The sequence below is a fragment of the Anomaloglossus baeobatrachus genome, chromosome 3, assembly GCF_048569485.1.
Source record: "Anomaloglossus baeobatrachus isolate aAnoBae1 chromosome 3, aAnoBae1.hap1, whole genome shotgun sequence".
NCBI classification, from domain to species: domain Eukaryota; kingdom Metazoa; phylum Chordata; class Amphibia; order Anura; family Aromobatidae; genus Anomaloglossus; species Anomaloglossus baeobatrachus.
In genome coordinates, this window is record NC_134355.1 from 449284898 (window position 1) to 449310718 (window position 25821).

A 25821-nucleotide genomic window follows, 5' to 3' on the forward strand; every position below is an offset into this window, starting at 1 on the left:
ATACATATTTACCATGTCTACATGGGTGCACATGGTACGTGATCTGGCACATCAATATTAAAACTGTTTATAGGAACAGCTGACAGGGTACATTGCTACATCAAGTATTTAGAATTTTATAAGCTCAATTAACTATTGCCCTGGAGACTTTGTAAAAACAAACTTGCAAAACTTCCAATGTTCCCTAAAGTATCTGTTTGTCATTCTGTTTTAAGTACTAAGTTGCCTTTCTTTGTTAGAAAAGTACAGATTGTATAGTTTTCAATTCTACGAAGCCTAAAAAAATGAAATCTATAGTGAGAGAATACTAGTTCTGTCCGTATTCAACCAAGACAAGACCAGTATTCATTTTAAATTGTAGAAAAAGGTTTATAGCCACCATTTACGTTACAGCATTTACAATGTTTAGTCTATATTAAAGGGGTTGTTCAGTCTAAGGGGCACTTTGCACACTACGACATCGCTGCTGCAATGTCGGTGGGGTCAAATCGAAAGTGACGCACATCCGGCGTCGGTCGATATCGTAGTGTGTAAATCCTTTTTGATACGATTAACGAGCGCAAAAGCGTCGTTATCGTATCATCGGTGTAGGGTCCGGCATTTCCATGAATTGGGAAATACCGTTGTTACGATGTTGTTCCTCGTTCCTGCGGCAGCACACATCGCTGTGTGTGAAGCCGCATGAGCGAGGAACATCTCCTACCTGCGTCCTGCAGCTCACACCGGCTATGTGGAAGGAAGGAGGTGGGCAAGATGTTTACGTCCCGCTCATCTCCGCCCCTCCGCTTCTATTGGCTGCCTGCCGTGTGACGTCGCTATGACGCCACACGACCCGCCCCCTTAATAAGAAGGCGGTTCACTGGCCAGAGCGACGTCGCAGGGCAGGTAAGTGCATGTGAAGCTGCCGTAGCGATAATGTTCGCTACGGCAGCTATCACCATGATATCGCAGCTGCGACGGAGGCGGGGACTATCGCGCACGGCATCGCAGCATCGGCTTGTGATGTCTTAGTGTGCAAAGTGCCCCTAAATCCTCAAGTCTGTAGTCACTCTGCGACTGTAGACTTGTAAATGGAGATGAGCGAACCCGAGGTTCGGTGTTCCACGTTCGTACCAATCACAGACTTTAAAAAAAACCAACAAAGTTAGGGTTTGGACTTTGGGTGCTTTACTTATGAAAACCACTCGCGCCAGCATTGCTGTGCTTGGGTATGCTTGGCCCAGTAGGAGCCACTTGCAGTGCTTGATCGGCTCACACTGGGGTAAGGCTGTGTGCGCACGTTGCATTTTTTCATGTGTTTGCGCAGCATTTTAAACTGCAGCGTAAATGCATGAGTTTTACTTCTCTAGCAAAGTTTATGCGAATTAAGCAAATTCCATGCACACGTTGCTTTTTTTAAGCACAGCGTTTTGAACACCAAATATTTGACAAAATCAATGCATTTAAAAAAGGAACATGTCACTTCTTTTGTGCGTTTTGGATGCTTTTCCCTCTCTGTCTGTGGGAGAGCAAGCATCCAAACTGCATTAAAAATGCATCCCAAACGCAGCGTTTTGGATGCATTAGGAAACGCACATGCAGTGTCAAAATGCTGCATTTTATTTGACAACCAGAACGCAGATGTATGCCCATAATGCAGCTAGGGTATCGTATGTAGTGTGCACTAATCAAGAACAATGGAAAACCTTGCCCCCGGAAGTAATCTGTTTATGGCTGGCTGCATGTAGGCAGAGAACAGAACTGCCCAATTAGTAATTTCATTGGGGTTCGGATCAAGTCTAGGTCACAAACCATATGGGTACTTAAAGCAACAGGGATACTCAGCCACTAATAGGGTGCTCAATGCTGGTACCAACGACTAATCCAAAAAACACAGAACAACCAGCAAAAGATGAGCACACCACAAAGATAATGAATGTAAAAAACCACACACTTTTATTGAATGTACACAGAAAACATACACCTAAAATCAATTAAAAAATAATGGGAAACCCCATATGTTCATATACTACCCCACCACATAAATGTATACATGCAGTACAATGATACTATAATGGCTCTCCTGCCTACTACAACTGCACACAGATGTGACCTCAACAGGGTAAATGAAATGTTACTAGTAAAAGACATAGAATATATAGAATGAGAAAAAACATATATATTACACACACACACACACACACACACACACACACACACACACATATATATATATATATATATATATATATATATATATATATATAATATATATACACACACACACACACACACACACACACACACACACACACACACTTGCTTGCTGAATGAGTGCAGCATGGACAAACCACTGATAACCAAATGCAATGAGGTAGCAAAGACACTAGAGCAAAAAAAAAAAAGGATTTGTGGGGATTTTTTTTCTATTTTTTTTTTGTTTCATGCACACTACATGCGATAACTTTGTTGTTACCCCCATGTGTGAGCCGATCAAACACTATTAGAGGCTCGCACTGGGCTGAGCACCGAGCGTACCCAAGCACAGCGATGCTCTCGCGAATAGTTTACATACGTAAAGCACCCAATCGTCCGTACCCGAGCTCTGTTTTTTTGGTAAAGTCTGTGTTTGGTACGATCACTGAATCTCGAGTTCACTCACCTCTGCTCATTAGCATAAAACTTGAACGGCTGATTACAGAAGAATGATAAAATGGATTTCTTAAAAAAAGGTAGAAATTTAACCAGGTTTAAAGTGTCATTACAGCCATGTCTTTAGTTAAAAGATATAGCGGGAACTTTACAGAAAAAAATGGTGCCCAAGCCCTAAAAAGCAGTTGGTTGCAGTACGTTGCAGTACGTGTGAACATAGCATTAGTCAGCATTAGTAAATTTGCCTTAATATGCTTTTCTATGTCATACACTTGGAACTTAGAGGTGACTGATAATAAGAACAGAGTTTGTGGCTTTACATTGTTCACTTGCAGAATAATTCTTATCTGCAATCATTCATGTAATCTTCTAAATCTCTAGATAAGCAATTTTAGAACCAATTGGCTGTAATTAAGTTATGCCACATCAGAGACCTGAAACTTAATGGATGTCTTTTAATAGTGACTATTTTTAAAGTAGTAATCAATAGTAGTACAAGGCTTGAAACATGATGTAGAGAATATTCCCAAAGAAGGCAGCTTGATTTACATCTAAATTGTATTGACTCCATGGTTGAATTCTAATTAAAGCTACCATAATTGATTTATATTAATTGTATACTGCTCCAGTGACAAGATATGATTAGAAATTGTTTGCAGGGTATGTTTGTCAGCACCAAATCATCCTTCAATATAGGGCATTGGCTCTATAGTTTTCTGTTCATCAAATTCATGAGCAAACATTTCTTCTTGGCATGCTAGAGAAGAAGTGGATCAGCGTTTACCATGGTTCAGATGCTCCGTGAATAAGGCTTCCTTGTCCATTCACTATTATGGAAAGATTTCTATGTAAAGATTTACAGCCCACACAAAGAATTTAGTCACAATTCCAATTAAAACTTGATCTAATTGTCCATATAGTAGGATTAATTTACACGTTTCTAAATAAATTAGATGTTTGCATTTTGGTCCCACTATACCCTTTTCAGAATAAATGAAGGTCAGTTTTAAAACCATTTGTGCCAGCTATGATGCTAACATAAACATAGAAAACTTAGTTACGTACAACACCAATTCCCCAAAAGATGGGACACTTGTGTAAAATTTAACAAGAGCAAAAATTCATTGATCTGGAAATCTCTTCTAGAAATATCTTATTCACAGGAGAACGTAGAACACAGATCAGATGGTGAACATTACACATTTTCGAATTTCATTTGAAAAAATTAACTTTTTTTAGAAATCTTACAAAAAAAATTAAGACAGAGCCATGTCTAACATTTTGTAGGATCCTCGCTTCTTTTTATCATAGTGTGTAAACATCTGGGAAGTGAGGAGACCAATTGCTTAAATTTTGGTAAGTTGTCCCATTCTTGTCTGATGTAGGATACTACCTTCTCTACAGTCCTGGGTTTGCACATTAGGATATGAAAAATGTTTTCTATTGTTGTCATGATCCAGGCTGGCTTTTCCCTGCTACTGGTTACACCCAACTCCGGCCTGGTCATGTCATGGGTTACCTTCCCTTGTCTCGTTCTGGATCCCAGGACGCTATATATTGCCTCTCTACCTATGGCTCAGTGCCAGTGATATTTCTGCCTTTCAGCGTGTATACTGGCTCTAGTGAGTGTTTCCGATCTTTCCTGCCTCCCTTCTATTGTGTCCTGACTTGTACCCTCCCCTGTTCATCTGCCTATCCCGGTCCCTGACTTTCCGGTCCTGTCTGTTGTTTGTGTTTCCCTCTGCATACCTGATCTTCCGGCTTCCGACTGAGTTCTGTTTTCTGACTTTGATATTAATCCTCTCTTTGCAGTGACTTGACTTTTCTGGCTAGACTCTGACTGTTTGACTACTCTATCGTCCCCTGGTGGTTTGCTTGTAAACTACCTGCTGAAGTTACTCTGCTGTACTTCAGCTGCCTTTCCGTTACAGTATATCTTTGTCTCTCCTTCACTACTGTGCTGCCACCTAGTGGGGATTATGCTGTACTATGTCTTACTAGCTTTTGCACAGTGTGACAATTGGTGAAAGGTATGGAGTGCAGGTGACCAGTTTATCACTTGAACTCTACTGTACTTCTGTGAGTCCATGTTGTTGTGATCACTGCAGTATCTGGTTTAGCATTTTCTTGCTGAAGTATGTGCAAGGATTTCAATGAAATTAACATTGTCTAGAAGAGAGCATATATTCTAAAAAACAAACCTTTACAATGCTGAGCATCAATGGTGCCGTTCAGCATGTGTAAGGTGTCCGTTCAATAGACACGACTACATCCCTACACCATCGGAGATGCAGGCTTTTGAACTGTGCACTGATAACAAGTTGGCTGGTCCCTCTCTTAAGTTCACAGGACACTTCGTCTTGGTTTCCATAGAACAAACATAAAGTTTGATTCATCTGACCACATAACAGTTTTCCATTTTGCCCTAGTCTTTTTGTAATGAGTTTTGGCCAGAGAAGATAGAACTTTCACATGCATCTGCTGGTTACATTGTGAACTGTGTTCACAGACAATGCTCTCTCGAATTACTTTGGAGCCTCTAGTGATTTGCATGACCAAACCATACCTGTTTTTAATGCAGAGCCAATTGGGGGCCTGTACTTGTGAGCATCCAATATTGATTGCCACCTTTTTCCATTGTGCATGTAGATTATACACTGTAGATGGTATGATATTCAGTCTTTGCAATTTTATGTTGAGAAATGTATAGATGCCCTTGCTCGAAGATTCATAAACCTCTGACCATCTTTGCTTCTGAGAATCTATGTGTATAAAAAAAAATGATAGGAAGGCTGTCATCTGACCCTGCAGTTGATTTTCATTAGTAACACTTTTCCAGCCTTTGGTTGACCCTTTGCCAACTTTTTGGAGATGTGTTTGCTTCCATGAATTAGTAAATTGGTCTTTGTTCCATTTCATTTAAAAAAAAAAAAATGTTAAACTTTTACCTTCTATGTCCTATGTTCTACAGGGAATAAAATGTGAATATAAGCAATTTCCAAATCATTGCATTCTTGTTTTTATTACATTTTGCACAGTGTCACGGCATTTAAGAATTGAGCTTGTACTTTTTTTATTTTATAAATTCACCTTTCTTCTAATCGTCTCAATCATAAGTCCTTTAATTATTGGCATGACATCAATGTCGTGTCATGGCTTGATTTTGGGATTCAATTCTGTGATCTGTTTGTGCGTAGTCAATTCCTTTGTCTGCTGGGCTATTGCCTTTTTCTTCCTTGTCCACATTCTGATGGTTCATATTTTCTTTGTCTTCCCTTCTTCGTTCACTCTTGCCCAAGTGTTTCTAAATTCTCCATTGTGGTTTGCCCTATCATATTATGGGTTGAGTTATACGAGTTCACTGTTCACTGCAGTTTCTTGCTGGCTGTATCTCTACGTGAACGTGTGTCTAGGAGTTCTAGGAGTTACCTTTTGTTAAACACTGCTTCAGTGCCTGCTGTGAGTCAGTTTGTTTTCCTCCGCATCACCTATTCCGTTCACCTTTATATGGACATTTTTACTTTTCTTACTTTGGGTTTTTGTATCCTCCTGTCCACCTTCCTTTCCCCGTGTATACAGTGTGTGGTAGGTTTCCCTCTGGTCCTTCAGGAGGTATGAGAAACTCCTCGATGACCTTTTATGGAGTCAGGACTGAGGTGGTATTATTAATTGTGTGACTAGGGTCTTACTGGTCTGTACAGGGACCAGTTGGGTGCGGGCCCATCTTCTCCCTGCAGAAGGTCTTTCCCCGACTTATGAGAAACTCATTGATGGCCTTTTCGGGAGTCAGGTCTGAGGTGGTATTGTTAATTGTGTGGCTAGGGCATAATTAGTCTTCTCCCTGCAGAAGGTCTTTCCTTTTTATGTTACCCGTGTGTGAATGCGTGTATGTTGTATCTGAAAGGGGCTGTCTGGGTGTCTAATTTCTGCGGGTAAACCAGCCCCATTCTGTGTTATGGCAGGTTCATAAACAGACTATGGTGCACACTTAGCTATTATAACAAGCATTTAGCCTCTACTCACAGAACTGGTCATGTTCCACCACAGGAGATGGTCTCTCATGCTGAACACAGGGCCTGAAAATAGGCTGCTGGGACTCAAGAGAAAGATGTTTATCAGCAGGTTGGAGGACATTTTGGAAATCTTTTTGTTTATGTAGTGGGCAATAGTCTTTAGGTGTATGTTGCTCTATGTAAGTGTAGCCTATAGCAGTTAAAATAGCAAAAAGATATTCTATGGTGTTGCTAATAGGAGTACTGGAGTAGCACAGCAGACACAAAGTTCATGATATCCATGTATTCACACATCCGCTGCCCACTTCTACAATGGCTTAAAGTCTGCTGCACACACATACACCGCAGTCTGACTATCACAGCCATAAGGGGCATGAAAAGTGTTTTTCTCTGGGGAATACAATCATCATAAACTGTGCCCGTGTATTATTCCAGCTCCCCTAGGAGCCTTACTGGACATCTTTTTTGTGCCTTTGAGGCTTCTAGGAGTTTGGGCCTGTAGCCTTAATATGCAACATTACATTGGGACAACATATTTCCTGTGCTTTAATATGTTTTTCACTTAAAGTGAACTTGTTATTTCCGATATTGCTATTAACCTGCAGATATAAGTTTAATCTGCAGAGTGATAGCATTATGAAGGTGCATCAGTGCAGAGCCTGCCGTCAGTCAAAGTCCAGGGGCCTGCTCACAGCTGTTGCGCACAGTATAGTGACTGTTGACTTAACACTAGAAGTCCCAGAAATTTCGAGCTCCATAGGGTTCCAATGGTAGAAATGTTAAATGACCCCTCTCTGGGACTTCTAGTGTTAAAGCCACACTGGCACACCTGTATGACTGAAAACCAGCGGCTTCAAGGAGAAAAGTTTTTTTTTTCTCCCAGGTGTCTCAATTTTATTAGTGCTTTAATATTGCTGACCTGTGAGTTTGGGGATTCTTGATCTGCTGTATGGACACTGTATGTGCTTGGACTGCTGAATACACTGCTCAGTGGCTGACAAATTTCCATATAACATTACAACAGGAACAGAGGGTAATATCAAAGTCATCAGACGCATCTATTGGGTATTATTGTTACACTTGTTTAATGCTTGTAATGATATTTCCTCTGGCAGATTCTGCTAACAAATGTGATATTAGTGGCTGTCTTTATGCAGCATGTATACTTCTGAGATCTCCAAGTGACAAAATCATTTGTCTTCCTGGCATGTCTTTGCTGGGTCTTGACTTTCCCAAAACTTTAATACGTTATCCAGACCAGCTTTTAGACAAGCAATGATCAATTATCAGAAGCGGATGTACATTATTCATTTTAATGCAGGCGTAATGACAGCTGAATTAGTATGCACTGTAGAAAACTGCACCTAAATTGACATCTAAATACATTGCATTGTTTTGATTTGGAATTTATTTTCAACTATAAGTGGCCGGAAAGTACGGTATATATCTTTTACACCTTTTTACTTGGCAGATACTAAGGCCCTGTCACACACAGATAAATCTGCGGCAGATCTGTGGTTGCAGTGAAATTGGCGACCATCAGTGCCAGGTTTGTGACTGTGTACAAATGGAACAATATGTCCATGATTTCACTGCAACCACAGATCTGCCAAAGATTTATCTCTGTGTGTGACGGGGCCTTTAGGCGGGCTTTACACGTTGCGACATCGCTACCGATATATCGTCTGGGTCACGTCGTTAGTGACGCACATCCGGCGCCGGTAGCGACAATGCGATGTGTAAATCCTAGGTGCGACGATGAACGAGCGCAAAAGCGTAAAAATCGCTGATCTGTGTCACGTCGTTCATTTCCATAATGTAGTTACTGCTGCAGGTACGATGTTGTTTGTCGTTCCTGCAGCACCACACATCGCTGTGTGTGACACCGCAGGAACGACAAACCTCTCCTTACCTGCGTCCGCCGGCAATGAGGAAAGGAGAAGGTGGGCGGGATGTTACGTCCCGCTCATCTCCGCCCCTCCGCTTCTATTGGCCGGCCGCTTAGTGACGTCGCGGTGACGTCGCTGTGACGCCAAACACACCTCCCCCTTGAAGGAGGGATTGCTCGGCGGTCACAGCGTCGTCGCCGACCAGGTATGTGCCTGTGAAGTTGCCGCAGCGATAATGTTCGCTACGGCAGCAAGCACCAGATATCGCATGTATGACGGGGGCGGGTACTATCGCGCTTAACATCGCTAGCAATTGCTAGCGATGTCGCAGCGTGTAAAGCCCGCCTTAGGCTATCGATTGCAATGCAGGGACGGAGATGGATAGAAATGATCTGGATACGTTACTGTGATCGAGATGCGCTAACGGGTTGTTTAGATTCCACAATGTAAAATAACCACCATCTAGCAACATGCCTGCCTGTCAATAATCGTTTAGTCTTCTATTTACACAGGCAGACCACAATTCAGGTGCACGCTGAAGATCAGGACAATGTGCTGCCGAGAACAAAACGATCCTTAGTGCAGCACAAATTATCATTTCATCTGATGAACGAGTGTTTGTCAAGTGATCGGCAGACTTTTACTAGAAACACTTGTTCAAAATAATCGTACAGTGTAAATAGACCTTTAGAAAAATAGTTCCATCCTTTAGAAATAGTTGCTTATAGTAATGACATAGATTTAGTCTATTTCATGAATGAGTTAGTAATAGCAGCGAATGAGCGTTAATGAGGTTTTCATCTTTCAAACCCCACAGTTTGCTTAAAAAAATAAATAAATTGTGCCTTCCTCACTCTGCCCTGGTCCTGCGCTGAGTCTCCTCTGTTGCTCCTAGTGTGTATTATTGTCGACAGCAAGGCAGCCAATATCTGAGCTCAGCGGCACTGCCTTATTAGACAGCATTAGCTCGTCACAGCTGCTGAACTCGCCAATTGGTTGCAGTGCTGCTGATGGGACGTCAGCACTGCAGACCATATCAGTCACTGGAAATTCAGTGTTGCACCTAGGGAAGGTGAGTAAAATAAACTCCATCTTTGGAAGGAAAATCTCATTAAGTGTACATGCACACGATCAGGACTCTGCGTCCTGGCTCAGCGGGTCCTGACCTACAGGGCCGTGAGACTTCTCTGCGGGAGACCGCAGCTGCTCGTGCCGACGATCAGGGTTCGGGGCGCTGCGGTCTCTCACTTTTGTTCTCCCTATGGAGGACACTTGCGAGTCCGCAGCAAACAATTGACATGCTGCGGTCTGGAAAGACGCACCACAGTTCAGTGTTTGAAAAACAAGCACAATGGGCACAGGATTTGTAGAGATCCCATCCACTGTGCTTGTACTGTACAACGCAGCTGGAGCATGCTGCATCCAAAATGCTGCAAACACTGATCGTGGGCATGCACCCTTAGGGTATGTACACATGCCATCTTTTTCAGGTCTAAAACATGCCTGAAAAATACGGCAAAAGCATCGTAAAAAAATGAACATAATGCACAGCAATTTAAAAACGACATTGTGGTGTCTTTTGTTACTTCCTTTAGCGGTTTCATTCCTTGGACAGTATAAATACTTTGTCCACTGGCACTAATAACAGGATTCACCTACCGGTATTTATATCACATATAGCTGAATAGTATTCCCATAGTTACGACTATTCTCGCAAAATGACAATACAGACCACTATATATAATGCACATAAAGTAAATAAAACCAAAGATTAGCCAACCTGTTCACAGTCAGTGTACAAAGGTTGGTGATGGTGTTCGAGGTTTGCAATCCATCGTATAAGTCCATAGAATGTATGTAGGTAGTGCCGCAGCTGGTGGTGTGAAGCCCCACAGGTGTTGTGGAGCATTACCTTTAGGGACTCCACGTGGGATGGTTTGGTCACAGGTAAGTTATCTTCTTTGGATTTTCGTGACGCCACTCTCGGTATTGCGGTCAGGGGACCGCAGCTGCAGGTTAGGGGACGCCTGGGGCTGGTGTTGTGTGCACCTGGGTGTCGTGGCCTCCTGAGAGTGAGGCAGGCCCCAGGGTCTGGTTGGAGTGTGTGTGGAACCACAAGTAGCAGAATGACTCAGGCACAGTCCAGACAATCTTTCAGGGTTTTTACTCACAATTGATGGCAGGGTGAGTACCCGGGCGTAGCTGGGATGAACCAGAGGAAACCAGGCACTCCGTCAAGCTGACTTTTGAGGGTGACTACCGACTCGCCCTCCTAGCCCTGGCGTTTTTGGGGTGACCCCGACTTGTAGTCCTGCTGGGGTCGCCCAGGGAAGTTGCTGTTGCCTATTCTCATCTCGTTTCGGCCCATTTGCTTGTAGCCTGGACCAGGTCACTCTGGCTGCTTGCCTCCTGTGAGCTATGGGCCCTCGCTTTGCTACGTGGCTGCGGACTCTGGTGTTTTGGTGAGGGTCTGAAATGCCCCCTCTGGCAGGTTTGGCAGGGAAAACTGAATGAATCTCTGCACTGGGACCTGTAACCCTTATGGGCATGGTACCTCTCTGGCAGTCCCCGTACTCAGCCACCCCTTTGCTCTTTCTAGCCTTGGGTGGATTTCGGGGGGAACTACCAGGTGACTGATCTCCCCTGTCGGTAACCGCTGCACGTGCGTTGTCTGACTAGTGGGTCCTGCACGTCTGCTCTCCCTGAGCTCCACTCCAGACTCTCACTACTTCATACTGTGCCTGCCTACACAACTTAGCAACCAGGCTCTCTACCACACCACTTGAGTGGACATGGAGGCCATGCCCCGTCCTGCATTCCCCAGGGGTCCCTATCAAAGGTAGATGTGTGAGACCTGATTACTATGCGCCTGTGCAATCACACCTCGGTCAGCCTTCTGGATTACCTGTATTGTACTGCCCCCAGCATGGGTGCAGTACTCAGTGGTGCCTGACCCGGTCAGGGGCGCTACAGTGGCACTTTCCACAGTTATCGTCCTTTCAAAACTGTAACTGTAGGTTCCTGTGTGACGCAACTACAGTACGTAGCCTGCACCAAATAACCCAACGCGTTTGTGAGAAGTCATTATTGAGTAACACATATTACTACAATTGAGAGCCCTAATCACTAGCTTACAATCTGTAAGGAAATAGAGGGACAAAGGGTAAAAGGTTCTTGTATTCTATGGTCCAGACATCATTATAAATAAGGGGAATGTCTTATGAGTAAAGGCCCAGTCACACACAACGACTTACCAGCAATCCCGAAAACTATGCGACCTGATAAGGATCGCAGGTAAGTCGCTGGGAGGTCGCAGGTGAGATGTCACACAGTCAGATCTTACCAGCGATGCAAGAACAATACAGGTCGCAGTAGCGACCTGTATAACGATCTCAGCAGTCACTGTGACCCTGTCACACAGTGTCAAACACAGCGATGTGTCCTGCCCAGCAAGACATCGCCTTTGAAGAAAATGGCCTGGACCATTCTGCAACGACTAGAGATCTCACAGCAAGGACCTGATCACTGGTAGGTGTCACACATAACGAGATCGCTAACGGGATCGCTACTGCGTCACCAAAACGGTGACTCAGCAGCGATCTTGCTAGCGATCTCGTTATGTGTGACGGTACCTTTAGCCTGTCACATTGATAATGCTGTCCAGTCTGCAGACCCCAAGATTTAGATATAAGAAGCTGAACAGATAGTTTTATGGGAAAAAATATGGTATAACTTGTGTTTTATGCATTTAAGTTTTTGCTTATCCTGAGCTTTTCAGTCAAAGAGGCTGTCCTAATCAATTATTGGCATGATTGATACCTATCCCTGTATACTTATAAAAGGAAGGTTGTCACCTACTGAGTAGAACCACCCACTTGACTCAAAAGTCAAGACTGACCAGAGATTTAAAGGGAATCTGTCAGCAGGTGTGTGTTATGTAATCTGACAGCAGCATGAGGTTTTAACAGAGACTCTGATTTCAGCGATATGTCACATAGTATACTGTGTGTATCAGTTGTGACAACATCACAGTTTTCTCTGTTGCAGTTGTAGCAGAGCTCTTTATTGAGCTGTGTTTAAGGGTACCTTCACACTTAGCGATGCAGCAGCGATCCGACCAGCGATCTGACCTGGTCAGGATCGCTGCTGCATCGCTACATGGTCGCTGGTGAGCTGTCAAACAGGCAGATCTCACCAGCGACCAGTGACCAGCCCCCAGCCAGCAGCGACGTGCAAGCGACGTTGCGCTTGCACGGAGCCGCCGTCTGGAAGCTGCGGAGACTGGTAACTAAGGTAAACATCGGGTATGGTTACCCGATGTTTACATTAGTTACCAGTGTGAGCAGGGAGCAGGGAGCCGCGCACACTAAGCGCTGGCTCCTTGCTCTCCTAGCTACAGTACACATCGGGTTAATTAACCCGATGTGTAATGCAGCTACATGTGCAGAGAGCAGGGAGCCGCGCACACTGAGCGCTGGCTCCTTGCTCTCCTAGCTGCTGTACACATCGGGTTAACTAACCCGATGTGTACAGCAGCTACATGTGCAGAGAGCCGGAGCCGGCAGCACAGGCAGCGTGAGAGCTGCGGAGGCTGGTAACTAAGGTAAATATCGGGTAACCACCTTGGTTACCCGATGTTTATCTTGGATACAGCTTACCTCAGCTGTCAGACGCCGGCTCCTGCTCCCTGCTCGCTTCATTTGTCGCTCTCTTGCTGTCACACACAGCAATCTGTGTGTCACAGCAGGAGAGCGGCTTTGAAGAAAACGAACCAGGGCTGTGTGTAACGAGCAGCGATCTCGCAGCAGGGGCCAGATCGCTGCCCAGTGTCACACACAGCGAGATCGCTAATGAGGTCACTGCTGCGTCACAAAAAGCGTGACTCAGCAGCGATCTCGGCAGCGAGCTCGCTGTGTGTGAAGCACCCCTAACCCTCTTCACACCTCAGCTTTCTGTGTACATTGTATAGTGAGCGAAAGCTGCTAATCAGTGCAGGGGCGAACAAGGCCACTTGTGCTGTAGGGATAATCTTCTGTTGATAAAACACTGATTGTATTAAAACAGCAAACCACAGTGAAGTAAGTAGCACATTGCTGAAGTCAGGGTCTTTGCTCCTTCATTCTTAGATTACATAGCAAAACTTATGGCAGATTCCCTTTAAAGCACACCAATTTCCAGGATTTTCCTATATAGCATAAAGTCAATGATATACTGGCACTATCAGGCTGATTCTATGCATACCTTTAGTTATCAGCTAGGATGTATAGGTTTTGAAACACAAGCAAGGAAAGTTTGTAAAATGAGCAGCTTTTTGAATGGCAGCAGCTGCCGATCAGCTGATAGCGGTGGGTATTCATAGTGATTACCGCCCTGCTGCCTGTTCATCCTCCCCCCGTTATTTATGCAAATTCTGTTATAGAATTGTTTTACTAAGTGACTAGAAGGACATGTGCTAGTGTCATACCCATGTGACCAGAAGGGGCAGGGCCTCAGCCAACATAGTTGATACCAGGAAACATTATTTTTCTGTTGGCTGAGGCTCCGCCCCTTCTGGTCACATGGGTATGACATCAGCACAGGTCCTTCTAGTCACTTAGTAAAACAATTCTATTATAGAAGTAGCATAAATTACAGGGAAAAGAAGAAGAACAGACTCTGGGTGGGAATCATTATGGATACCCAAACCAGCTATTAGCTGATCGGCAGCTGCTGCCATTGAAAAAGCTGCTCATTTTACAACTTTACTTGTTTGTGTTTCAAAGCCTATACATCCGAGCTGACAACTAAAGGCATGTATAGAATCCGCATGATAGATATGTATAGAATCAGCCTGATAGTGCCAGTACAGCACTGACTTTAGGTTATATAGGAAAATCCTGGTGATTGGTGCGCTTTAATTGACTAAAAGACAGGTTATACTGACTCCTATAATAGGAAGCCATTTATCACTCTGTCCTGCGTTTTGAGCCTTATATCTTACCTGCAGATTGGACAGTATTTTCAGTGTGACAGCTTCCCTTTAAGCATGCCAATCATAGGCGTGCAATACGGTACTTTTCCCTCCACTAGTTTAACCATACTAAAGAATTGTGTAAACTTGATCCTGTTTATTTGGCTACCACCACATCATGAGAGTGAGTATATGGGCTACACAGCCGATAATCGGGGAATAATAATGTGCAAGATGAGGATAAGGTTATTTTATGACTCTTACAGTTTTTTATTGAACTTCTGAGCCTTGTACCAATTACCTTAGTCTGAAAACTCTTTCCTTTCTTATGTTCTCACATCTTATAGCTTTCTTGTCCTTGTAATATATTTAAGGGCCCTTAGAGTTGTGATCAAGCCTCTACCTTGACAGCTTGTCGTTCTCCACTAGATTTTATTCCTAGCTCACTGAAAATTGAGTTTGCTATTTAATGTGACCTTTACACATTTAGAGGATGTTTCTCTTTTAATTTCCCTCTTCACTCTGTTTTTGGAAGCTGATGTATTAAAGCCGACTGATTGAATTTTGTACACTGATGTATTGATTTATATTCTGTTCACTTTATGTTTTAAGCTTGACGTGAAGAACTTGTTTGCATGCTTTAGTTTTACCTCCTCTGCATTTATTTATTGTTTTGTGGGTCCAGTAAACTGCGTAGTTAGCCACCAGATTGACATTTTTTTCTATATACCGTAAATGCTTTAATCAACATTAGGCATTGTGTCAGAGTTGTACAATCGCCAATCAATTATTTAAACAACAATTGTGTGTAGCTCGAGAATAAAAGAAAGGCTACTGTTTCTGATAGCGCTACAATTTTCTCTGGATATATGCTATATACTATATAAACTAAAATGTTCACATTATAAAGTGAACCTGTCACATTGAAAATTCAGTCTGACCTGTTACCAACATGGTATAGAACAGGTTATGCCGAGCAGATTGATATATATTGTGGGAAAGGATTAATATAACTGACTAGACTTGGTATAACTGGTAATTTAATGATCCAAATCACTAAACAGTATGGGCCCTGGGGTCCAGTGGGCGGTTTTACCTAGTGACTGACAGCATTCTCAGTCTGGGCACAGGGATGGCTGTCACTGTCATTGTACTCCTAAGTCTAAAATGCAGCAGTATAGAAAAAAAAAATACTCTAAATCTCCACAATATTATATACTATGTTCCCACAAAAATACAGATAGGCATATTATTTTTTTGCCCCTAAGTGCTAGGGCTTATTTTTGGCGTAGATCTTACTTTTGGGGAAACACAGCTTAGTTGACCCCCAAAGGAAGGCAGACACCCTCCAGGAGAATCGAACTTGCCAGACGTGGGACATCTGCGTTGCTGTCAGGCTATGTGCCCACATAGCGTATTTTCATGCAGTTACGCTGCGTTCTGCTCCACAGCGTAACTGCATGCATCCTGCGTCCCCTGCATAATCTATGAAAATTGTGCATAATCCATGCCCACGTGGCGTATTAGAACGCAGCGCTTCGGCTGCGTTCTAACATGTCACTTCTTTCATGCGCTTTGCATGCAGCCCCCGCTCTATGGGAGAGGCTGCATCCAGAGCGCATGAAATCGGCTTTTCAACACGGACTGTTTCTGCAGCGATTTGAAGCGCACGTGTGCTGTTCAAATCTCTGCAGAAATTTCTGCAGGGACAGAACTCAACGTGGGCACACAGCCTTAGGTCCCCTCGTGTTCTACAATGCTAGCTCCTCCTGCTGGCCAGAAGCAGTATCACTTGTGCAGAGATAGTGAGAGCGGAGTGATACTGTGTGTGTGTGTGTGTGTGTGTGTGTGTGTGTGTGTATTGGACTCAATGTGTGTGCGGAATGGTGAGGGACCTGATAGCGACGCAGATCACTGTGGGAGAGCCCATTCATTGTCAGCACGTGTCAGCTGTAGTTGTTCGGGTCTGGTGAGTGCGATTTATTTATTTTTTTCTTTTGGGGGCTGTTTCCTTTCTTTTGGGGCTGTCTTCTCTCTTTTGGGGGTGTCTGCTTTCTGTAATGAAGAGTCCTGCTAGATTTTTTAACTTTTTTAGCTGCTCAGACACTTCTTTAAGTGTCTTCGCTAACAGGATGTTGCTAGGGTCACGGAATTCAGGACGCACATCCGGCCTCGTTATTGACGTCACTGCGTGTGACACTTACGAGCGACCACTAACGTTCGCAAATACTCACGAAATCGTTGATTGTTGACACGTCGTTCATTTTCAAAATATCGTTGCTCATTCTGGATGCAGGTTGTTCGTTGTTCCTGAGGCAACACACATCGCTACTTGTGACACCCTGGGAAGGACGAACAACAGCGTACCTGCGTCCTCCGGCAACGAGGTGGGAGTGTCCTTCATGCGGATGCTCTCCGCCCCTCCGCTTCTATTGGAGGCCTGCTGTGTGATGTCTTTAGGAAGGTAAGTATGTGTGACACGTACTAGCGATATTGTTTGCTACGGGCAGCGATTTGCCCGTGACGCACAAACGATGAAGGCGGCTGCGATCGCTAGCGATGTCGCAGCGTGTAATGCCCCCTTTAGGACTGTTATTGGGACAGGTTCCTAAATGCAAGATTATGGCCAATCATAATGCTTCTAACTCAGATGAGAACTGTACTTTCAACAAACTTTGCATAAAGTAAACTTTGCATATAAGAAGCTTAGTAATATATCTTATCAGGGATATCCTTCATTCTCCATTTCTGAGTTACTTCTTTTCCTTCCGTCTGAAATAATCATTCACACTGTAATGAAAAAAACAAGTTAGACTTCCATCACATGGAGGTGTCAAGTTACACAGCTCATTGAAGTTTATGGAGAGGAAAGAAGCAGGCAAGGAATCATCATGCAGATTCTATTTATCTTCTCCTATTGCTGGATTCATAACCTCACTGACAACTACTGCTGTATAATTTCCTATGTGCCTCTGCCGCTTCTGTCTGTATAGTACCAAAGGGAAAAAGAGCAGTAATCGCTCTTTTTGTGTTTTTACAATATATGATGTTGCATAGTAGCTAGTCTCCACCCACCAGCTCTGAGTCAATTGCAAATTAGAGATCGAGCATCCAGAGGGGAAAAATACTGGATACAAGTCATTTCATTATCAGAAGTAGTGTTAATACTCAAGTACCTGCTTATTCAGCATAGTTTCTATAGAAAGTATAGTTTCCCTTTAAATGATAACTGGATGAGTCTGATCATAAAAAAAAGTTTTTGAGGAAACTGAGCAGCTCAAAGGAACCCTCAGATGTCCTGCATTGACCAGTAACAAGCACCAAAAGGACTGGACATAATGGTAACCTACCACAGCTAGTGATTATCTTAGGGGGGTTTATGCCCATTTAAGTTGTTTCAATAATAAGAACAGGAAACGGACGATTTGGAACAGGACCTGAGGGGCGTTTTTTTTTCTACTCATTTTGAACGCTTCTTAAGTTCAATTTTGCAATTGAGCCCATCTAAATAACAAAAAAGGCTGATCTCCCTTGCAGCCCTTGAGAAAGCCACATACGGTGGTGATACGTGTGGGCCGGAATCCCACTCCTTACCTCATTCAGTTTTTCACCAATTTTCTTAGGCATCTGGTAGTGTACACTATGTTCTCTAAATGTGGCTATTATCGCCTCAAGAACTAAAGGGTGCTTTACATGCTGCGACATCGCTAAAGATATATCGTCGGGGTCACGTCGTTAGTGATGCACATCCGGCGCCGTTGGCGACATCGCAACTTGTGACACCAAGGAGCGACGATACCCGATCGCAAAAACGTCAAAAATCGTTGACACGTCGCTCCTTTTCCAAATATCGTTGGTGGTGCATGCCGCTGGTTGTTCGTCATTCCTGCGGCATTACACATTGCTGTATGTGACACCACAGGAACGACGAACATCTCCTTACCTGCGTCCACCAGCAATGAGGAAGGAAGGAGGTGGGCGGCATGTTCCGGCCGCTCATCTCCGCCCCTCCTCTGCTACTGGGCAGTCGCTTAGTGACGCCGCACGAACCGCCCCCTTAAGGCTACGTGCACACGCTGCTTTTTTTCCTGCTTTTTTGCTGCTTTTTTGGCTGCAGTTTTGTCAGCTGAACTTTCTGACATTTGACTTCCCAGCAAAGTCTATGAGAAGTCAGATTTGTCATGCGCACATTGCAGTTTGTCAGCGTTATTTTTGTCAAAAGTTTGTGACAAAAAAAATGCAGCATGTTCATTCTTCCTGCGTTTTTGTCAACATTTGTCACCCATTGAAATCAATGAGGGCATCAAAAACGCAGGAAAAATGCATGCTAATCAAAAGTGGTGCATTTTACCTGCCTTTTACCTGCGTTTTTGGTACCAAAAACGCAGGTGATTTGTCAGGAAGTGAGGTCAGGCAAGTGGTCCCGTCCCGTCCTCCACGTGTTCCCCGAAGTACCGCTGTCCCCAGGGGAGATGATGTGGAGGACGGGACTATCATCAGCGGCAGCGAGAGGGGGATGGACATTGGCAGCTGAAAACATTGATTTTTTTCCCTCTCGCTGCTGCCGCCGCTGATAGTCCCGGCCTCCACGTGTTCCCCGAAGTACCACAGTCCCGTCCTCCACATCATCTCCCCTGTGCGTGCACGCTGGGGACAATCAGCGGCGGCGGCAGCGAGAGGGAAAAATCAATGTTTTCAGCTGCCAACGTCCAGCCCCCTCTCGTTGCCGCCGCCGCTGATAGTCCCGTCCTCCACGTGTTCCCCGAAGTACCGCTGTCCCCAGCATGCACGCACAGGGAAGATGATGGACCCCTCTCGCTGCCACCGCCGCCGCTGAAAGTCCCGTCCTGTCAGCTCCACGCTCCTGTCAGCTCCACGTTCCTGTGAGCTCCACGCTCCTGTCAGCTCCACGCAGTAGCGCGATCAGCTGAGCTGTCACTGAGGTTACTCGCGGCCACCGCTGGATTCAGCGGTGGCCGCGGGTAACCTCGGTGACAGCTCAGCTGATCGCGCGGCTGTCTTCATTAGCTGCATGGAGGCGACAGGAGCGGCGGTGTCTGCTGCTTCTCCAGTCACCTCCATGCAGCAGAGCTGGATGCGACGCTGGAGCATCCTGGATTACGCCGGACATGGAGGGCTTTGTCGGGGTTAATAAATTGGTAATGAGGGAATGTGTTTGTGTTTTTTATTTCTAATAAAGGATTTTTCGGGTGTGTGTGTTTATTTACTGTAATTTACAGATTAATTTACAGATGTAATTTACAGGGTGTCTCATAGACGCCTGACATGATTAATCTAGGATTTAGTGGCAGCTATGGGCTGCCAATAACTCCTTATTACCCCGATTTGCCAACGCACCAGGGTAAATCGGGAAGAGCCGGGTACAGTCCCAGAACTGTCGCATCTAATGTATGCGGCAATTCTGGGCGGCTGCTGGCTGATATTGTTAGGCTGGGGGGCTCCCCATAACGTGAGGCTCCCCATCCTGAGAATACCAGCCTTCAGCCGTATGGCTTTATCTGGCTGGCATTAAAATTGGGGGGGACCGCACGCCAGTTTTTTTTTAATTATTTATTTATTTCTAATTTTTTTTTTTTTTCAATTCAACAAGCTTTATGGGCTTGTTTGAACTGAAAAATACATGAAACAATTGTTGACAAAACTGCAACCAAAAACGCACCAAAAAAGCAGCAAAAATGCACCAAAAAAGCACCTACATTTTTTGTGACATTTCCAGGCTCTCTCTGACAAGGTGCAGTTTTAGCTGCAGTTTTGGCTGCAGTTTGTGAACACGAAAAAGAAGCAGCGTGCGCATGTAGCCTAAAGGAGAGATTGTTCGATATCTCCAGCGATGTCGCTAAGCAGGTATGTACGTGTGATGCTGCCGTAGCGATATTGTTCGCTACGGCAGCGATCACCACATATCGCATATCGTGTAAAGCACCCTTTACCTTGTCATTTTGCTATTTAGATGGGCTCTATATAGGAACTCATTATACAGGACACACTGCCTTATTCTATCTGGGTTATTTCCTGCGGGTGCTGCCAATAGCCTATTTTTTGTGCTTACCTGTGCAATTATTCTTGCATTAGTCATTTGTGATCTATGTATGACATGGACCTGATTGTGTTGTCCTTGTTTTGATGATACACTTTTTGAGAAATATTTTTTTTTTTCTCTAGGCTACACTTTTGTGAGATTGTGAGGCACTTTATTATGAGGGTTTTTTGTGGGATGCATTGAAATAGTGTTTTGGGCTTTTTAAACTGTTTTTAATTGTCTATTTTCGCTTGTGATCTCTATCTGTAATTTATGTATTGTAAGGCCCTGTGCGCACGTGAAAATGGAATTTTCTTAAGAAAATTCCGCACCCTCTGAAAGACTACCACACATGTGGTAAAAAAACGCAGCAAACTGCACCGGAAAACTGCATGCAGTTTTGCCACGGTTTTGCTGCGGTAGTGCCGCGGGTTGGTACATAATTTTTTTATGCATTAAATGCAATAAAGCACATTGGGAAAAAAAAAGTGTTGTCATTTTCTTCTGATAGATAATAGAGGGATAGATAGATAGATAGATGGATGGATGGAGGGATAGAGGGATAGATGGATGGAGGAATAGATGGATAGATTAATGGATAGATGGATGGATAGATGGAGGGATAGATGGATAGACAGAGGGATAGATGGATAGACAGAGGGATAGATAGATAGATAGGTAGATACATAGATAGATAATAGAGGGATAGATAGATATTACAGCTTTTATTTGTGATGTATGTGTCTCTCCCCCCCCCTTACCCCCACAGTATTTCTCATACAGCAGTGACCCTGCGGGACCTTGTATATGAGTTATCGCAGGGTCACTGCCGGTCGGTGACGTCACTCTATTACCGCTTGTGAGGCCCTGAAGTTCTCGCGAGCGGTAATGTGTTGATATCACCGACCGTGAGAAATGTCCTGGAGTTACCCATGCAGCTTCGCTCACTGAATGAGGCTGCATTGAGTACGATGTCAGACATGGCTGGATCACTGTGTAAGCGTCGTTGGACCTCGGTGGATTACGTCGGAGCTGTGTGTTTGCGGGGGTTAATAAAGTGGTGACGGGGGCTTTTTTTGTGTTTTATGTCAAATAAAGGTTTTTTTCGGGTGTGTTTACAGGTTAATCATTGGAGGTGTCTCATAGATGCCTGCCATGATTAACCTAGGACTTAGTGGCAGCTATGGGCTGCCATTAACTCCTTATTACCCCGATTGCCACTGCATCATGGCAACTGGAAGAGCCGGTAACACGCCGGGACTGTCGCATAATGGATGCGACATCCTCGGGGTAGCAGCGTGCTGATATTCTTAGCTGCAGGAGGGGGGGGCAATAACCATAGTCCTCGCCCTCCCCAGCCTGAGAAAACCAGGCCGTCGCTGTGTGCTTACCTTGGCTGGACGGTAAAAATACGGCGGAGCCCACGTTTTTTTTTGTTTTTTTTTTAATATGTACGTTTGATTTCTATGTGCATTCTATACGTATGTGTGTGTGTTTACTCTCTGCTCAATTTCCTTTCCTAGTGACATCACTTCCTTGCAAAACGCAGAATAGTGATGATCACTATGTCCCGAAAAACGCGAAATACCGCGGGAATAATGCAATGAAACGCACATAATTTGCTACCTGCGTTATTCCCTGCGGTATTTCATGATTACATTACAGTCAATGGGGTTAAACATCGCAGTTACCTGAGGAAAAGAAGTGACATGCTCATTCTTTTTGCTGCAGAAAACATGCAGCAAAACCTGTTGGTGAAAAAACTGCAGTGTGCGCACAGCATTTTTTTTTTACCATAGGTTTTGCTGGGAAAGGACTGCAGAACGGTTATGAGCATTTTCTGCAGCAAAACATGCAGCAAAACCGTGGTAAAAACCGCACTGTGCACACAGGGCCTAATAAAGATTATTGTTTATTGGTTGATACCCCTTTGTATAGCACATCTTTTCCCTCTTTCTCTATTACTGATTGTATTAAAAATACTACAAACAGCCCAGTAAGGCTACTTTCACACTTGCGTTGAACGGTATCCATCACAATGCGTTGTGTAACGCGTGTGACGGATGCCTTGCAAAAAGTGTGATAATAAAGGCAACGGATTCCAGTGAAATAACGCGTTGCGTTAAGTTTTCTTTAGCCGAGAGAGAGCCCTTATCTTCACCGCACACATCCCGACATTACCGCCCACACCATCACTGCACACACCCCGGCACTACAGCCCTCATCTTCACCGCACACATCCCGACATTACCGCCCACATCATCACCGCACACATCCCGACATTACCGCTCACATCATCACCGCACACACCCCGGCACTACAGCCCCCATCATCACCGCACACACCCCGAAACTACCGCCCACATAATCACCGCACACACCCCAGCACTACAGCCCCCATCATCACCGCACACATCCTGAAACTACTGCCCACATCATCACCGCACACACCCCGGCACTACAGCCCCCATCATCGCCGCACAAATCTCGACATTACCGCCCACATCCTCACCCACACACCCCGGCACTACAGCCCCCATCATCACCGCACACAACCCGACACTACCGCCCACATCATCACCACACACATCCCGACACTACAGCCCTCATAATCCCTGCGCACACACCAGCACTACCTCACCCATCATCACCGCACACGCAGGCACTACCGCACTCATCATCACCGCACACATCATCACCGCACACACACACACAGGCATTACCTCAGTGACGTTCCCGCTGACAGTGCGATTCACTTCAGTTGCTGCGTGGAGCTCACAGGAGCGGCAGTGTTCTACTGCTGCTCCTGTCAGCTTCATGTAGCAGAGCTGGATGCGTCGCGGGACCTCGTGTGGATTACGCCGGATCTGGAGGGGTATTTGGGGATTTTAATAAAGTGGTGAAAGAGGGTGTTTTTTTTTGTCTTTTATTCCAAATAAAGGATTTTTTCGGGTGTATGTGTTTATTTACTTTCACTTACAGGTTAATCATGGAATGTGTCTCATAGACGCCTGCCATGATTAACCTAGGACTTAGTGGCAGCTATGGGCTGCTGCCATTAACTCCTTATTACCTCGATTGCCACTGCATCGGGGCAATTCGGGATGAGCCGAGTAGAGTCCCACCACTGTCGCATCTAATGGATGCGGCAATTCCGGGCAGCTGCTGGCTGATATTTTTAGGCTGGGGGGCTCCCCATGACGTGGGGCTCTCATCCTGAGAATACCAGCCTTCAGCCATGTGGTTTTACCTTGGCTGGTATCAAAATTGGGGGGGGACCGCACGTCGTTTTTTTAAATTAATTATTTATTTATTGTACTGCACGATATAAACCCACCCACTGGCGGCTGTGATTGGTTGCAGTGAGACAGCTGTCACTCAGCGCAGGGGCGGGTCTGACTGCAACCAATCATAGACGCCAGTGGGCGGGGGAAGCAGTGAATACTAGATGTAATAATGAGCGGCCGGCTTTTTCAAAAGAGGAAAAGCCGCCGGAGCTTTGTGACAACTGTGCAGGGTCGCGCCCGTGATCGGTGAGTATGGGAGAGGGGGGAGAGAGACCAGGAGTGATTTTAAACGATTTTGAACGTTCTGCTAGACATGCTGAGCATGCACAGTAGAACGTAACGAAATCAGTCAGCGGATTCCGCCGCTTAGCGCATAGCGGCGGAATCCGCCACCATAGACAATCATTAGACACCGTGGCGGATTCCAACGGAATCCGTCAAGGTGCGCTATTTTATGGACAAAAAAAACGCTACATGCAGCGTTCCTTCCGCCAGACGCAGCGTCAAAATAACGACGTTGCGTCTTGCACCGGATGCAACGCAAGACCATCCGTTACTATCCGTAGCTAATAGAAGTCTATGAGAAATAGAACGGTTTCCTGCAACGGTTACCGTAATTCCTCAAGGCTGTGGATAGCAACGGAAGCCGTCCAACGCAAGTGTGAAAGTAGCCTAAGTGACATATCCCTGGAATCTTGCTGTCTTGCCCTATATTATGCTGCTCTCACATTAAATAGCAAAAACCTGCTGACAGATTCCCTTTTTATGATCACTAAAAGATCATAGCACCCAATAAACAAGCATTTTGCTAATTCGTGTGGTTGCCAGCTTGTTTAGATGGCCTGAAAATCAGCAATCAGCTTTCTGAAGCCTGCTTTACACGTTGCAATTTCGCATACGATATCATATGTAATTTGCAACGCCCCCATCGTATGTGCGGCACGTTCAATTTGTTGAACGTGCCGCACAAACAATTAACCCCCGTCACACGTACTTACCCGTCCATACGACCTCGATGTGGGCAGCGAACGTCCACTTCCTGGAGTGGGAGGGACGTCCGGCGTCACATCTACGTCACGCGACAGCCGGCCAATAGAAGCGGAGGGGCGGAGATGAGCGGGACGTAAACATCCCACCCACCTCCTTCCTTCCGCATTGCTGGCTGGAGCCGCAGGACGCAGGTAAGATCTGTTCAATGTTCCCGGGGTGTCACACACTGCGATGTGTGCTGCCTCGGGAACATTGAACAACCCGACGTGCAATTCGTCAGGATTCCACGACGTGTATGCGATGAACATTTTAACGTTAAATCGCAATCGCACGTACCTGTCACACACTACAATGTACCTTACTATGCCGGATGTGCGTTACTTACGACGTGACCCCGCCGACACATTGTAAGATACATTGCAGCGTGTAAAGCGGGCTTTAGGAAGGCTCGTTTCACAGATATCGGCCTGTCTAAAAGCAACATTTGCCATTTACATCTGGTCCAGTTGGATAGAATTGATTTGTTTGACAGTCCATAATGTTATTTAAATAAGTTATTATAGCGGCTTTACATAGCTTAATTTTATCAGCTTTGCAGAGTTTGTGGTGTATAAATATACATTGCATATGTTTATCTATTTTATTTAGAATGGTTATGTCATCCTTATATCCGTACAGATTAATCTGTAAAGAACTCGCCAAGTATTATTTTCTGTCTCTTTAGTTTTTCCTTTTTTTTTTTCTCTTTTTTCCGCTTAGTTTCCTCTTCTATTCCCCCAATGTCAAATGGTCAAAGAAAGCAAACTCAAATTATTCTAAAGACAGAAGAGTCGCATTGGTCTGAAGTTCCTATTTGACAGGTGGTTACTGAAGAAAACATTCCTTTCATTTCAAAAGTTAGTAAAAGAAATAACTAAATATCTAGTCTATCATTTCAGGGTTCAACTTTTTTTTAATGCATTTATGTGATATAGAGAATCTTTTCAATTAGAAGCTGAAGGGAGGCCACTTCTGAAAAACAT

The 25821-nt window shown here is 44.7% G+C and overlaps 1 protein-coding gene across 5 annotated transcripts in view; it reads left to right on the forward strand.

The window, feature by feature from the left end:
- IL1RAP (interleukin 1 receptor accessory protein) overlaps positions 1-25821 on the forward strand; it is a 331833-nt gene that overhangs the window by 131257 nt on the left and 174755 nt on the right. Inside the window, exon 2 of one of the 5 annotated variants that reach the window (XM_075340481.1) lies at positions 25559-25695. The exons of 3 other annotated variants lie outside the window; for them this stretch is intronic. The gene's annotated coding sequence lies outside the window, so the exon portion shown is untranslated. The remainder of the gene's footprint in view (positions 1-25558; positions 25696-25821) is intronic. One more of the 5 variants, XM_075340480.1, reaches the window with a different exon arrangement.